General features: G+C 46.6%; 1 protein-coding gene across 3 annotated transcripts in view; it reads left to right on the forward strand.

Annotated features, from left to right (window-relative positions):
• LOC129694316 (ankyrin repeat and SOCS box protein 5-like) overlaps positions 1-14436 on the forward strand; it is a 63902-nt gene that overhangs the window by 33407 nt on the left and 16059 nt on the right. The window lies entirely within an intron of this gene.

Here is a 14436-nt window from a genome sequence, read left to right on the forward strand (position 1 = left end):
GTTGTTGTAGTCGGGGATTTTAACTTTCCCAATATAGACTGGGAAAAACATAGTGTGAAGGGTTTAGATTGGGTGCAATTCCTCAAGTGTGCAGGAGAGTTTTCTTAAACAGTATGTGGAGGCCCTCACATGTAAGAGGGCAACACTGGATCTAGTATTAGGAAATTGGGAAGGGCAAGTTAATGAAGTGTGTGTGGAGGAGCCTTTTGGGTTCAGTGACCACAGTTCGATTAGGTTTAAGACAGTTATGGATCGGGACGGAGAGGGTCCACGTGTTAAAATGCTCAACTGGGGTAAGGCCAACTTTGAGGCTGTGAGAGAAGGTCTCGCTTAAGTTGACTGGAGCAGGTTATTTGAGGGGAAAGGAACATCGGCCAAGTGGGATGTTTGTAAAAGTGTGCTGACGAAAGCTCAGGATATGTACGTCCCCGTTAGAGTGAAGGGCAAAGCAGGCAGACATAAGGAAGCTTGGCTGACGAGGGAAATTGAGGCATTGGTCAAAAACAAGAAGGATGCATGGGACAGGTGTAGGCAGCTGGGATCAAGTGCATCCCTGGAGGAGTTTCGGGAACTAAGGAATAAACTGATAAAGGAGATCAGACGGGCAAAAAGGGGCCAGGAGATAGCTCTGGCGGGTAACTAAGGACAATCCCAAAATAATTTATAAACAAATAAGGGGGAAAAGGGTAACTAGAGAGAGAGTGGAACCTCTCAGGAATCAAAGCGGTCACCTTTGTGTGGAGCCACAGGAGATGGGCAAGGTCCTCAATGAGTATTTCCCCTCTGTATTTACCGAGGAGAAAGACAGTAGGATGGAGGAACTTGGGGCAGTCACTGGAAGTGTCTTGAGAGCACCCATGCAGAACTCACTGACTCCATCAACTTCACCACTAATTTCCATCCTGCACTTAAATACACCTGGACCATCTCCGACATCTTTCTACCATTTCTAGATCTCACTGTCTCCATCAAAGGAAACAGACTATTGGCCGACATCTACTACAAACCTACAGACTCCCATAGCTATCTGGACTACACTTCATCCCACCCTACTTCCTGTAAAGACTCTATCCCCTACTCCTAATTCCTCCGTCTATGCCGCATCTGCACCCAGGATGAGGCGTTTCATACCAAAGATGTCCTGAGAGATGTCCTCATTCTTTAGGAAACGCGGGTTCCCCTCTTCTATTATAGATGAGGCTCTCACTAGGGTCTCCCCGATATCACGCAGCTCCACTCTTGCTCCCCATTCCCTCATTCGTAACAAGGACAGAGTCCCCCTTGTCCTCACCTTCCACCCCATCAGCCATCGCATACAACACATAATCCTCCAACATTCGCCACCTCCAACAGGATCCTGCTACTGGCCACATCTTCCCATCTCCCCCCCTTTCTGCTTTCCGCAGAGACTGTTCCCTCCATAACTCCCTGGTCAACTCGTCCCTTCCCACCCAAACCACCCCCTCCCCAGGTACTTTCCCCTGCAACCGCAGGAGATGCAACACCTGTCCCTTTACCTCCCCCCTCGACTCCATCCAAGGACCCCGACAGTCTTTCCAGGTGAGGCAGAGGTTCACTTGCATCTCCTCCAACCTCATCTACTGCATCCGCTGTTCCAGGTGTCAACTTCTCTACATCGGCGAGACCAAGCGCAGGCTCGGCGATCGTTTCGCTGAACACCTCCGCTCAGTCCGTCTTAACCTACCTGATCTCCTGGTGGCCCAGCATTTCAACTCCCCCTCCCATTCCCAATCTGACCTTTCTGTCCTGGGCCTCCTCCATTGTCAGAGTGAGGCCCAGCGCAAATTGGAGGAACAGCACCTCATATTTCGCTTGGGAAGCTTACACCCCAGCGGTATGAACATTGACTTCTCTAACTTCAAATAGCCCTTGCTTTCCCTCTCTCTCCATCCCCTTCCCCTTCCCAGTTCTCCCACCAGTCTTACTGTCTCCGAATACATTCTATCTCTGTCCCGCCCACTCCCCTGACATCAGTCTGAAGAAGGGTCTCGACCCGAAACGTCACCCATTCCTTCTCTCCAGAGACGCTGCCTGACTCTCCGAGTTACTCCAGCATTTTGTGTCTACCTTTAGAATATTGTGTTCAGTTCTGGGCACCATGTTATTGGAAAGATGTTGTCAAGCTGGAAAGGGTTCAGAGAAGATTTACAAGGATGTTGCCAGGACTAGAGGGTGTGAGCTGTAGGGAGAGGTTGAGTGGGCTGGGTCTCTATTCCTTGGAGCGCAGGAGGATGAGCGGCGATCTTATTGAAGTGTATAAAATCATGAGGGGAATAGATGGGGTAGGTGTCTCTTGCCCAGAGTAGGGGAATCGAGGATCCGAGGACATAAGTTCAAGGTGAAGGGGAAAAAATGTAATGGGAATCTGAGGGGTAATTTTTTCACAGAAAGGGTGGTGGGTGTATGGAACGAACTGCCAGAGGAGGTAGTTGAGGCTGGGACTATCCCAACGTTTAAGAAACAGTTAGACAAGTACATGGATAGTACAGGTTTGGAGGGATATGGACCAATTGCAGGCAGGTGGAACTAGTGTAGCTGGGACATGTTGGCCGGTGTGGGCAAGTTGGGCCGAAGGGCCTGTTTCCATAATGTATCATTGTATGACTCTATGATAGCTGAATGGAAGGGAATACAAGTGTTTAGTTTAGTTTAGTTGAGAGATACAGCATAGAAAGAGGCCCTTCAGCTCACCTAGTCCACACCGACCATCGATCTCCCATGCACACAGGTTTTATGTGATCCCACTTTCTCATTCACTCCCTACACACTAGGGGGACAGTTACAGAGGGACAGTTATCCTACAAACCTGCGCAAATTTGGGATGTGGGCGGAAACCGGAATGCCTGGAAAAAACCCACGCGGTCACGGAGGTAATGTACAAACTGGATACAGACAGCACCCGTAGTCAGGATTGAAGCCGGGTTTCTGGCGCTGTGAGTCAGTGATCACTACGCCACCATGACGCCCTATGTGGTCGCAGGGAGACGTTGAGCCCACAGACAGCGCCCGACATGGGGATTGAACCCGGGTCTCTGGCGCAGTGAGTCAGCGGCTCTCACAGCTGCAACACTGTGTCTCCAGACTGTCTCCATGTAACTCGCTGGGGCTGCCTCAGAACAGCGCTGAGACTCTTATTCTTCCTGGGGCTGCCTCAGAACAGCGTTGAGACTTATAATGCTGACTGGAAGCAGCACCTCCGCCAATACAGTCAGTCCCTCTTGTATAAACCAGGGTAGGGGAACACAATATCTGAGTGATCTACACCCCTCACAACTGCCACCAAATCGTGGTTGTGATTACTGTGCTCACATCACTGGGCACACCTAGAACCAAGAGGAATGGGCCTGTCCCACTTAAGCGACTTTTTAGGCGACTGCCAGGGACTAATTTTTAAATGAATTTACCTACGACACCAACAAAAGCAAAAATTGTTGCCACTGTCGCCAAAAAAAATTCAGCATGTTGGAAATTTTGTGGCAGCTGCCTGTAGGCGCCCAAAAAGAGAAGGTTCACCAGACTGATTCCTGGGATGGCAGGACTTTCATATGAAGAAAGACTGGATAGACTCGGCTTGTACTCGCTAGAATTTAGAAGATTGAGGGGGGATCTTATAGAAACTTACAAAATTCTTAAGGGGTTGGACAGGCTCGATGCAAGAAGATTGTTCCCGATGTTGGGGAAGTCCAGAACAAGGGGTCACAGTTTAAGGATAAGGGGGAAGTCTTTTCGGACCGAGATGAGAAAAAACATTTTTCACACAGAGAGTGGTGAATCTGTGGAATTCTCTGCCACAGAAGGTAGTTGAGGCTAGTTCATTGGCTATATTTAAGAGGGAGTTAGATGTGGCCCTTGTGGCTATAGGGATCAGGGGGTATGGAGAGAAGGCAGGTATGGGATACTGAGTTGGATGATCACCCATGATCATATTGAATGGTGGTGCAGGCTCGAAGGGCCGAATGGCCTACTCCTGCACCTATTTTCTATGTTTCTATGTAAAAAAATGGCCTAAGTGGGACAGGACCATAAAGGACACTGCCATACGAGCAAAGTGTGCCAATGTTTCTCTTCAGTTTACCGGTAAGCAAAGAACAGCTCAAGAAGCTGAAAGATCCATTGTGTTGGGTAAAAGGCAGCAAGACGCCACCCATCACATGCCAGTGATCCCGCCTCCTCCTCCTCTCCGCCAGCTTGGTTTAGTTCATGACTATTGTCGCGTGTACCAAGACACAATGAAAAGCTTTATGTTGTGTGTTACCCAGTCAGCATAAAGACTATGCAGGATTACAATCCAGCCTTTCCCAGTCTACAGACACAGGATAAAGGGAATAATGTTTAGTGCAAGGTACAGTAATGTCCGATTAAAGATAGTTCCAAGGACTACAATGATGTAGATGGGAGGTCAGGACCGCTCCCTAGTTAGAGAAAACGCACTCTAGCTTTCTCCCCCCTACTACAATCAGCCTGAAGAAAGGTCCCAACCTGAAACATCATCTATCCATGTTCTCCAATGATGTTGCCTGACTTTCAGTATTTTGTGTGTGTTTCATGTAAAGCCAACATCTGCAGTTCCTTGTGTCTACATATAGTGTTGGTGTTGTTCATGACTTAGAGCAATCCATCAGGCAGACAGTTCCCTTATCCTGGGTGATGCTTCTACCCACCAGATACAACTTGTGATATAGAAATCTAACAAATAAAATCATCCAAGCCATTCCACTGAAGTATAATAGTAAGATTAAACGAGAACTTGAGCGATTACGTGAAGAAGGGCCGTCCGTCTGCGTGCACGTCAGTCTACAAAGCAGCGGTGTTAAATCACAGATAATAAGAAGACCTGAGAATAGTCAGATTGTGAATAAACTAGAACTTCCATATGACCTTGATAGTATGAGGGTGGGAGCAGTGGGCACGTAATCGCTCATCGTAACTCCTCATAAAATCAAGAACAAACTTCAAACCGGTAAGTTCTCGTTTAATCTTACTATTTTACTTCGGAGTCACGTGAGTGACTACGTGAAGATTTCAAAGCTCTGTGATTTTACGCCGGTTACGAATCCAGGCATCACACACTGAATGGATTGACCATGGATGCGTGTAACCATTAAAGCATTCAGACATTACGTAGTTAAGTAAAGACACTGACGCTTTAAATGAAAGAAAAGTTTAAAAAAAAACAGTTACCCCTCCCAACCTTGAGGGGAAACTAGGGGACAGAACTTAAAATGGTACATGCAAACACCCCCAGTCCGGTTATGGGTTTGTTATAAAACCGATGGACAGTTATTTAATTCGTCCATCCTGCAGCCACTAGGATGTCGTCAAGGGGCACGTCCATAGCTCTTGCTGCCGACGTAGATGCAGCCCTGGTGGAGTGAGATTTAACCATATAAATGTTCACTCCTGCTACCGCCATTACCTCTTTTGATCATCTGGAGATGGTTTGAGTTGACACCTTCTGGTGTGGTTTTTTTTTTTTATATGGCTGATGAGGACCGATTGTTTTGAGCCTCTGAGGTTCTCCGTAACTCTCAGATAGTGGTGTTAGTATGTTACCACACACACAACCGTTGGTCCTCTGGATATGCCAAGAACGGGAACTTCATCCCTGGCATTCCTGGCCTGCTCTGTTTTATCAGGTTCCTGATTACGAATGTTATGTTGTTCATATTGGTGGTCATGTAGTCCAACCGTAGCTTTTGCAGTGTCTGGACTCTTGGTCAGCATACCACTTTCAGGGTTAATTATAGGCGGCCCCCACTGTCAAAGTAGGGTTTGTACCACGCTCACATCCCATGTGTCCATGTACCTTGGCCTTGGAGGTATTAAATTGTAAATTCCCTTCGTGAATTTTGTTGTAAAGGGGTGCGTTCCTATCGACCCGTGCCCTGCTTCCAGCATCAGATAGGAGGAGAGTGCGCCTCTGGCACTATAGATTGCACTATATCCGAACTGTGTTGTATTTGTTCGGGCATTCCTATGCCTTGAAATGGCCTCCTCAGAATCTACAGACCAACAAGTTAATACGTTCATGTAGTGGATGATTGCTCCCTGTAACTGGGTTCACTAGGAGGTCCCTGCTCTTGGGTACAGCCATAACTGGCTGCACTATAGTTCCCAAAAAATTTTGGGAACCAGGCTGGAGTAGGCCAATCTGGCACTACCAATATGCCTGTGGCTTAGTCTTGCTTGATTTTGGTCAAGCATCGGTTTGTGAGACAAATTGGCGGAAAGCATACGTAAACATTCCTCCCCAATTGAGGGAGAAAGCATCCACTGCCTTTGCTCCTGGATCCAGCTCGCAGGACACATATCTGGGTAACTGATGGTTTAGTCTAGATTCAAACAGATCAATATCTGGTATGTCAAATCGTGTAGTTATTTCATTAAATACTGCCCGATTCAACATCCATTCTGTGTTGTTATTAAACATTTGTGATCCAGCATTTGTCACCGTGTTATATCTACCTCGTAGATAGACCGCTGTTACCCAAACATTCCTCCCGATACACCAGTGCCAAATGAAGTTCGACAATCTGTCGTAAGATACAGATTTTACACCACCCTTGTGATTGATATATGCCACCGCAGTGGTGTTATCAATCTGACTTTGAACAAGCACCGGTTGCATGTTGCTACAGAAAACCTTGAGTCCATATTGTGCCCCCAACAATTCTGGGTAATTGATTCCATGTGTTGGGGAATTACAGACTCCTGCTCATTCCATCTGCCCCCACAGCTCTAGACTGTGTTTGTGGCTCCCCATCCTTAGCCGCTTGCATAGGTCTGAAGAACCCTCGATGGCTATCGAGCAAAAGTTCCCTTGAGCTGTCTCACGTTCGTTATCCACCATAGTTATTCAACAATGGCCTCTGCTGGCAATCCATAGGTTTGCCAATTTGGCCTGCATGTAATTTGAGTGTTCATTCCTTGGCTCGCTGTAAATTCTGGTAATGCAAAGGCCCGTGACGTACTGCTGGAAATGCAGCTACTATTTGCCAATTACACTTGCTGTTTGCCTGATAGATGGCTAGTATTTGACTATCAGGTCATAGCAGGCTTAATTAAATATTGTTGTTTGCCCCTAGGCAAAGTCACCAACATATTTACTGTTTTTGATAGTAAATTCTAGGTAATTATCCTTGTAGGTGTCAATTTTGATTTAACTGGATGGATGAGATAACCAAGTCTTTCAAACAGGGTACACAAAAAAGCTGGACAAACCTAACGGGTGCAGCAACATCTATGGAGCGAAGGAAAAAGGCAACGTTTCGGGCCGAAACCCTTCTTCAGACCCGAAACGTTGCCTTTTTCCTTTGCTCCATAGATGCTGCTGCACCTGCTGAGTTTCTCCAGCTTTTTTGTGTACCTTCGATTTTCCAGCATCTGCAGTTCCTTCTTAAACTCTTTCAAACAGGGTTTTGGTTTGCTTTGACTGATGCTTCTGCCAATTCTTGGTGACTCCAAAATGAAAATGTCCTCCATATATGCCATTACTATGTGGTTCTGAGACCTTTGTAGTCCCAGAATTGGTTTCCGTAGTTTAGTCAATAGTCTAGGAGCTGATGTCAACCCATTTGGCAGAGCCATGCCATCCAGTTAAACTTCAAATATCTCCTGTTCTTAGTGAATAGACACTGAATAATATGCATCTTTGAGGTCGATGCATGCCATGTGACCATTTTATAGGAAGCTCCTATAAAACAGTTGTTAGACCGTAACAAAAAACTGCTGTTCTGAAAGTCTGTACAGCACAAATGAGTTAAACCTGGATGAAGGGACATCCTCCATCTGTCACCTGTCCTGAAAGGCAATCCTGCCCATAATACTGGGCCTGCCTTGAAGACAACTCCGGTCCGAATTCCAAGTCTGCTTGGAACCTATGTATGTTGTGCAGTAAAAATAATCACATGTTATTATCTGTTTTTTAAAACCAGATCTGAAATTCATGTTATTGTAATTTTGAACAAAACCCAAGAGTAAAATTACCAACATGTAACTGGTCCACAATCCCTTGTTTCAGTAAACCCAGATCCACCTATCTCCATGGCTACTGGTGGTCTTGTGGTAAGCCCAAAGGCCCCTGATGCGCGTTCCTTTTCTCTCCTTGATTGGGAGTAGGAATGGTAGGGAGTGTGGATTCCATGTTTCTCCTGACCTCTGCTTGGGTCTTGGTCTGAAAAACCTCATCATACTGAGCCTGCCTTGTAAGACAATTCCGGTCATAATTCTGAGTCTCCCTTGAAAGACGACTCTGATCATATTTCCGTGCCCAGCTTTCAAGCTTCCACCGGCTTCAGTGAACCGCTTACCCCCTATGGAGGTGTGGGGTGTGTTGTCGCCTACTGATGAAGTTTTGCTTGTAGTTGGTACCTTGATTGGTCCGACAGCTTTTGCTTCCTTCTTCTGGTCTTACCTGAAGAGAGGATTCAGCGGCTGGTTTCTCCAAAGTCACCCTGATAGCGCTGTTCCCTTGCCGGCATTTGTCGCGTGCGGATATTCTGCCAACTGTTGGCTCTTGAGGCGATATGCATGTGCTTCAGTATGTTCATACTTTAAATTTGAGATCAGTTACCTACTGATCACTCATATTCCCCTCCACTGAGAGTGAGATTTGTAGGCAGCCCTGAGAAACAGGTGCTGCCGCAGGCCCCTGAGGATACCTGCGCTGACATTGCCCCTCCAGTGGGCCTAAAAGAGATTCTTGCTTTGGGTCAGACAGAAACTGACCGTGAATGCTCCTCTCCTCAGAGCAGGAGACATTTGTGCAGCCCTGAAACAGGTGCCGCTGCCTGCGGGTTCTCCATAATACCAGGGCTGTCAATTAGCTAGATCTCCATCCAGGGAAGCACCCAGTGGAACCTGGATGATTGCAGAAGTACTTATTTTCTGTTGTTTGTATGGAAGCTTATGTAAAGCACTTTGGTGTCAATGTGAGTTGACTTAAACAGTGCTATATAAGTAAAACTTACTTACTTACTTGCTTTCTTCTGCTTGTCCCAAGGAAGCCCCCCCCCCCCCCCGCTGTTCTTTTGTACTCTGATTCAGAGTGGTTTCTTCCATATGTACTTCCCCCTCTAATGGGGAAGACATTGGGTTGCCACATGTGTGAGGCCAGGGCCGGCCTTAGGGGGTGCGGGGCCCAATTGGGAACAATTTTGGTGAACCCCAGATTCCCAGCCAAGGTGTGTCAGCCCAGTTATTTAGTATATATTATGAAATTGTACACTAGGTGCTATGGATTCTACACTATGTGAATCTCTCCTGCTCCCTCCCGTTTGCCTGTCAGTAGCTCCGCTGGCTTCCAACCTTCCAACCTGTGTGCTAAGCCCCCTCTTATACTGTCTCTACACCTACGACTGTAGTCCGGCCCACAACAACAACCGCATCGTCAAATTTGCTGACGACACTACTGTGGTCGGACTTATTTCGAGGGGAGACGAGGCAGCCTACAGAGAGGAAGTCCTGAAGTTGACAACCTGGTGCTCAGAAAACAATCTGGCTCTGAACACCAGGAAAACAAAAGAGCTCATTGTCGACTTCAGGAGGCACAGCACTGACTTAGCCCCCCTACACATCAACGGCGAGTGTGTGGAGAGGGTCAACACCTTCCGGTTTCTCGGCGTCCATATCGCTGCTGACATCTCCTGGACAGACAACACGACAGCGGTCATCAAGAAGGCTCAGCAGCGGCTGCACTTCCTGAGGGTCCTCAGGAAGCACAACCTGGACTCTAACCTGCTGCTGACCTTCTACCGCTCGTCCATCGAGAGCCTGCTGACATACTGCATTACAGCATGGTATGGCAGCTGCACCATGGCGGACAGGGAGAGGCTTCAGAGGGTAACTAGGACAGCGCAGAGGATCATTGGCTGCCCTCTCCCCTCCCTGATGGACATCTACACCTCCCGCTGCCTTAGCAGGGCAAAGAATATCATCAAAGACAGCTCCCATCCTGCGTTTGGACTGTTCGACCTGCTGCCCTCTGGAAGGCGCTATAGGTGCATCAAATCCAGGACAAACAGACTCAGGAATAGTTGCTTTCCGAGAATTATATCTACTATAAATTCAAATTCACACATGCACTGACTACACCGCCCAACACGGACTTCCATCTGTATATATGTATATATGTATGTAGCGCCGCAGAATTTGTGCACCTATTCCCCCCCCCCATCTCCCTTCTGTTTTGTTTTTTCTGTTTCTTGTTTTTTGTGTAAAATTGTATGTATGCACTGAGTACGAGCAGCTTTCAGTTTCACTGTACATGTATAGTGACAATAAATGGCATATCTATCTTTACCCTGGCTGCTAATTATGTGATTGGACACAATGTCCTTGGAGACAGCGGCTGATTGGACGGGAGGAGACCTATTTGTTGATTGGGCGAGAATTTTAAAGCAAGCTGGTTGGTGATTGGATGCAAACCCCTTAGAGACAGCGTTTGATTGGCCGCCAAATAAAATTGTCAAATCTGTAACAAAAATCACTGGTCGGTGCGAACTCAGTGGACTACTGGTTGTATCTCCAAACTAATCTGGTTGTATCAACCAGACTAACTGGTTGTATCCAAACTAAACAGTATAACATGCAGGTACATTCATTTAAAATTAAATTCAGTGATTATTTCACATGATTTCTCACTGTGTAAAGCTCAATATCTGACTAATTTCTGTTTAACACGTTTGGTCTGCCGTGAGCATTTTTCTCTCCCAAAACAGTTCATATCTAGCAAACCGATCAACGAACCAGACAGCAGTTGGACGCAGTCATAGAAACATAGAAAATAGGTGCAGGAGTAGGCCATTCAGCCCTTTGAGCCTGCACAGCCATTCAATATGATCATGGCTGATCATCCAACTCAGTATCCTGTACCTGCCTTCTCCCCATACCCCCTGATTCCTTTAGCCACAAGGGCCACATCTAACTCCCTCTTAAATATAGCCAACAAACTGGCCTCAACTACATGTGGCAGAGAATTCCAGAGATTCACCACTCTCTGTGTAAAAAATGTTTTTCTCATCTCAGTCCTAAAAGATTTCCCCTTTATCCTTAAACTGTGACCCCTGGTTCTGGACTTCCCCAACATCGGGAACAATCTTCCTGCATCTAGCCTGTCCAACCCCTTAAGAATTTTGTGGGTTTCTATAAGATCCCCCCTCAATCTTCTAAATTTTAGCGAGTACAAGCCGAGTCTATCCAGTCTTTCTTCATATGAAAGTCCTGACATCCCAGGAATCAGTCTGGTGAACCTTCTCTGTACTCCCTCTATGGCAAGAATGTCCTTCCTCAGATTAGGAGACCAAAACTGTACACAATACTCCAGGTGTGGTCTCACCAAGACCCCGTACAACTGCAGTAGAACCTCCCTGCCCCTATACTCAAATCCTTTTGCTATGAATGCTAACATACCATTCGCTTTCTTCACTGCCTGCTGCACCTGCATGTCTACTTTCAATGACTGGTGTATCATGACACCCAGGTCTCGTTGCATCTCCCCTTTTCCTAATTGACCACCATTTAGATAATAGTCTATTTTCCTGTTTTTGCCACCAAAGTGGGTAACCTCGCATTTATTCACATTATACTGCATCTGCCATGCCCACTCAGCCAGCCTATACAAGTCACCTTGTAGCCTCCTAGTTTAGAGGGGTTTAAACGGTTTAGAGATGTTTAGAGGGCTTCAGATGGGTTTGTAGAGGGGAAGTGTTCAGAAGTGTTGTAGAGGGGAATAGGGTGGGGGATAGAGGGGTTTTAGAGGGTCCCAGAGGGGTTTAGAGACGTTATAAGCCCCCCGTGAGAAATTATATTTCTCTGAAATTGAAGAAAGACATAAAGCTGGAGTAACTCAGCAGGACAGGTTGCGCAGCAACTCTGGAGAGAAGATCCTTTTTCAGACTGAATTGAACTCTCGTCGGTGAGAGTACTTGTGATTGTCTGAAGAAGGGTCTCGACCAGAAACGCAACCCTCTCCCCAGAGCCGCTGCCCGTCCCGCTGAGCCACCTTCAACTTCAGAGCCAAACAAAAAACACAGAGTGCTGGAGGAACTCAGCGGTCAAGGCGGCTGCCTCACCCGCTGGGTTTCTCCAACATTTTTGTCTACCGCAAAACATCAATGATTCCAGGAATGCTGAGGCAACAGGGTGAGAGAGCTAGAGAGAGATGAGATGGGGAGCGGGAGAGAGCAAAGATCCTATAGCGGAGCAAGATAGGCTACTCCTGCTAAATGCAATGAGCTGACGTGTAGTACGATACGGAGGGGATCCTGGGCATTTTTCCCCGCCCATTTTAGTAACCTGAGCCTACCTGACCCGACCCGACTCGCAGTGTAATCAATGTTGTGGGGCAACAGTTTGCGTGGGTTAGATTCATAAATCTGTCAGTTCAAACTTCTTGTCAAGAATAAATTTTGACTCTGGTAATTGTCTTTTTTAATGTTTTTTAAATCATTTCTTTTTAAATAGCTCACAAGCAGTGTTTGAGTTGATTTTGTAGTAACCGGAACCGACCCGACCCGCAGGGTAATTGACATTGCGGGGGAACATTTTGTGTGTGATATAGGGTTAGATTCATAATTCTGTTAGTTCATAATTCTGTTAATTCTTGTTAAAGAATAAAATGTTTATAAACACACATACATGAAAATTATATAAATGTATATAATCATATAACACACACAATTATATTTCTTCTGATCCAATAATTAACTTTATTTCAGACTACACGAGGGACATTAAATAAGAAACATTGTAAATAAGAAACATTGTAAACCTCCCCGCAACTTCACACACACTAGGCCTTATCCCCCCCCCCCCCCCCCCACGGGCACTCCCTCGCCTGCCCCCACACTACAATGTCTCCCCCTCTCCCCGCTGTCCCACACTCCCTCTCCCATTGCCCCGGGCCCCACACTCCCTCTCCCGCTGCCCCGGGCCGCGCACTCCCTCTCCCGCTGCCCCCGCTTGCCTCCGGACCCCGCACTCCCTCTCCCGTTGCCCCGGACCCCACACTCCCTCTCCCCGCTGCGGATCCAATCTTTGGCCGGAAGCGAGATGGCTGAGCAAGATGGCGGAACAAGATGGCGGGGGCAGGTTGCTAAAATGAGTCATAAAATCACCCATGAATCCGCCCATGAGCGTACTACACTTTTGGGTGAGAGTAACCCATCTTGCTCTGCTATAGGATCTTTGTGAGAGAGAGCGAGAGAGAGGGAGGGAGGGAGGGAGGGAGAGAGAGAGCAAAACACAGAGAGACACACCGTGGGTCGGTAGGTGAATGACTAACCTGCACAGGAAGAAGCCCCTTCTCGCGGTCCGGGGCCCTCACTCATGATGGTGAGTTTAAAGAAATTCTCAATGTGTCATCGATCTGCATTCCTCCTTCTTCTTCTTCTATATAGTGTTTTTTGGCGGTTGGCAAACAACTTCGTTGGTGCATTACCGCCACCAACTGGCATGGAGTGTGGATCAAACAACACCATTACATATACTAATAAGCTATATCCTTCTGAACAAATTGGTTACCCTAAGAAAAAGCAACAGGATTTGATAGCACTTATATGAACTCCCTTGCAAAATATCTATCAAATCAAATTGTACTCTTTCTTTTCTGAACTGCTCACTCATCCGTCCTCTCTCCTCCTCATACCTCTCACAATGTACAATGACATGCTCTATTGTCTCTTCTTGCCCACAGTATTCACATCTGCCTGTATTATGTTGCCTATTATAAAAAGTGTACTGTTCAGACCAGTGTGTCCAAATCTAATTCTTGAAATTACTGTCTCCTCTTTTCTGTTTTTTCCTGCACATCTCATTTCTCCCACTTTCCTCTGGACTCTGTAGAACCACCGTCGTTTCCGCTCTTCCTCCCATTGCTTTTGCCATCTTTCCTTCAGTCTTTGCTTAATAATGTCTTTGATTTATCTGCATTCCTCAATAAATGTGATTGTGTTTTAAACAAGTATTATTGATGCCGCTTGAATTGTATTCAAAGGAACACGGGGTCATTAATACTCATTCAAAACACAATAACATTTACTGAGGAATGTGGATGGATGCAGATTGATATCACAACTTGTTAACTACTTCATGTTAAGAAGTGCTAACAGTACTAGTTAACACATCGTTTGTGTCTGATGGCTGTCCAGCGGTTCTTATACATGGTTGTTTAAAAAAAAATCCGGATGGCGAATTAAGAAAAAAAATCTTTATTTAACAAAGAGAATTCGTATTTGCGTATGAAATACGGAAGATTAGTGCGGGGCCCCCATTAGGCGCGGGGCCCAATTGGGGGCAATCGGTCAAATCGGCTTAAGGCCGGCTCTGTGTGAGGCTCCCGGCACGGCCTGCTGTAGAGCCCGTGCTGATACAGCTCCCTCCTTCGGAGCAGATCATTGTTGGAGCAACTTCTCCATA

This window comes from Leucoraja erinacea, unplaced genomic scaffold (assembly GCF_028641065.1).
Source record: "Leucoraja erinacea ecotype New England unplaced genomic scaffold, Leri_hhj_1 Leri_61S, whole genome shotgun sequence".
NCBI lineage: Eukaryota > Metazoa > Chordata > Chondrichthyes > Rajiformes > Rajidae > Leucoraja > Leucoraja erinaceus.